The 2,706-nt window shown below is 38.1% G+C and overlaps 1 pseudogene across 1 annotated transcript; it reads right to left on the bottom strand.

The window, feature by feature from the left end:
* Positions 1–271: 271 nt before the first annotated feature.
* On the bottom strand, positions 272–1,563 carry LOC143618652 (delta(12) fatty acid desaturase DES8.11 pseudogene; annotated as a pseudogene). Its single transcript, XR_013151062.1, has 2 exons — positions 1,519–1,563; positions 272–1,432 (listed from the first exon to the last, which is right to left on the bottom strand). The product of XR_013151062.1 is annotated as a delta(12) fatty acid desaturase DES8.11 pseudogene (transcript).
* Between the last annotated feature and the right edge of the window lie 1,143 nt (positions 1,564–2,706).

Here is a 2,706-nt window from a genome sequence, read left to right as displayed (position 1 = left end):
ATTCCAAATCATTATTCATCGTTATTTATTTATTTATCCAACTTAGGTTTTTTTATTAACCTTGGATGCTTATAAAAACCAATTTACCTTGCATATAAAAAACAACATTCTACCATTATCTTTTTTTGAAAGATGACATATTATTATACAACGTAACACCAAAGAGAAAAACCATGAAACACATGTTATATGCCATACAACGTACTTAATGCCAAGGATAGCAAACTAAAGCAAGTGTTTGTCGACCTAAATCCATTTTTTGGTGGCTTGCTTATTTGTGAAACCAGTAGATGCCTTTCTTCTGTTCACTGGCAGCAGCTTCATCAGGTTCAATAAAAATGCAATCCTTTGTCTCTCTCCAGATGGCCTGTAGAATGGGTGTATCATCGAACTTGTAGTACTCACCCAAAATAGGCAGCACGGCTGCCCTAGCTTCGAAGGTATGGTAATGTGGAATTTTGGGGAAAAGATGGTGAACAGTGTGGGTTCGAGTTACGTCATGGAAAGCATGGTTCAAGAATCCAAAGTTTCTGTCTACGGTGGCCAGAGCACCTCGAAGCCAGTCCCACTCGGTTGAGTCATAGTGAGGGATGGAAGGGTGAGTGTGGTGTAGATACGTGAGTAAGATGAAGAAGCCAGTCATGAAAAGCATGGGCATTCCATAGATGTTAATCACCCATTGGGTGCCCATGATTGTGGCAGCACGGTAAACCGCGTAACAAGTAGCAAGAACTCCGAGATCGGTGAGGAAAATCTGAAAGCGCTCGCTGTCGTTAAAGATGGGACTGTATGGGTAAAAGTGACTCGTGATTCCCTTCTCGTATTTCCTCCCATAAAAGTTGAATATGAAGTACAAAGGAAAGCCAAGAACAATCTTGAACACAAATACCATAAATGATCCAAGTGGGTTGTTTAGAATTTCGGAATATAGTTTGTCAGACTTGCGTCTAGGGATCCAGACCTCGTCGTACTCAATGGAGTTGGTGTTAGCATGGTGGGTACGGTGGCTGTATTTGAATCCGAAGTATGGAGTGAGGATCAATGAGTGGACGATAAACCCAACGGTGTCATCGAGCCATGGATATTCACTAAACGCGTTATGGCCGCATTCGTGGCCGATGACCCACAAACCCATAAGATACGCACCTTGAAAGAACCAATAAACAGGCCATGCAACATATGCCAAAGGTTTAGGAAGGAGGGGAATAAAAGTATCTGCGAGATAGTATAAGGCACCCACAAGGATAAAATCACGGATAACCGCTGCAAAAGAGCGTACTAGAGAACGCTCGAAACAGTGCGGTGGAATGGCTTTCTTGAGATCGCTAAGCTCGAATGGAGGTTTAGAGATTGGAACACGCTTGTGAGCGAGAGGTTTATCGTCGGTGGTAGAAGCAACATTCATCCGACCACCAGCACCCATGGTTTCTACCTGCATACCATAGTTAATTGTTTATTAGCGTATATTCATAACTATAGTTTGAATCTATAATCAATCCTAATAATATCGATTCGTACCTTCAAGACCAAGTTTTTAGCTTGTGTTTTGTGCTAATGTTACTGCACTGTCGTACTCCAACTGGAGAATCTATGTTGCCATTTATAGTTGCAGTTTCAACTTTGGCTGCTGCAATAAACTCTATTTCATAAAATTAAAAAGTTAATCTACAGAAAATTTTTCCTAAACCCGAACACATATATTGACTTCATAAATAAGATAATGCATTTCGCTAACAGAATATATGTTTTGTTTCCAACCATGGTCACTTTTTCTCACAAGTCCTTTTATTTAAGAAAATTAATATTAATGTAATATATAATATAGATTAAAATTCACAGTCTCAATAAAGAAGTAAATTAAACGGAAAGTGCAAATACACAAAGATACAAAAACTTGGTTGGTAGATATACGTGGACAAAATCACAAATATAAATATACTAAATATAATAACATTTTATTTTAATAAATAAATAACAAAAGACTGTTATTTAATTATGTGTTATAATTTAATTATGCTGAATAATGATAAGTTGATTGTTGGCTCAAAAATAAAAGATGGATTAAGGGATGGTGATAGTCCTTAAAGTCCATGGGATTGGGGGTATTTAAACACCGTTGAACCTTTCTAAAACCTTAAACCCTCATTTCCACCTTGCCTCGATACACACTTAAAAACACACACAAACACTCTCCTTTAAATCGAGATCTAAATCCGAGCCAAATAAGGAGAGATTCCTTTTTCAAAGCATTATCAAACAACAAGAAACACCTCTAGATCAAGTGTTGACTCATATACGAAGCAAATCGGATCCAAACAGGTACATTGGTGATTAAAAGGCTAAGTGATTGAGGTCGGTTTGCCATGAAACTGAGTAGGATGGTAAATCGGACCTTAGGGGGTAGGAAAAACATAAACTTGATCATAAACAAGTTGTTTGGAATGAATCGGGATGAGCGGGTGGCGTGGACCGTGTAAAAATGAGTAGAAAAGGTTGTTAAGGTCGTAGCTCGTTAAAAAGGGTAAAGCGGGCCTAGGAGGAATGAAAGAAAATGATTATAGCTGAAAGGCATGAAAACTGGATTTGAATCGCATTTATAGGGATGCGATTCGATTGCTTTAAGAAAGGGATTCGATTCGTTTAAAATACTCGATTTGATTCATTTGAAATACTTGATTTGATTCGTTTGAATGCTCGATTCAATTT

Source organism: Bidens hawaiensis, unplaced genomic scaffold (genome assembly GCF_021521415.1).
Source record: "Bidens hawaiensis isolate Kalapana, Puna unplaced genomic scaffold, B.hawaiensis_p1.1 tig00419722_1, whole genome shotgun sequence".
In the NCBI taxonomy this organism is placed as follows: domain Eukaryota; kingdom Viridiplantae; phylum Streptophyta; class Magnoliopsida; order Asterales; family Asteraceae; genus Bidens; species Bidens hawaiensis.
Note: the sequence above shows the minus strand (reverse complement) of the source record. Positions and strands in the feature narration are given on the sequence as shown.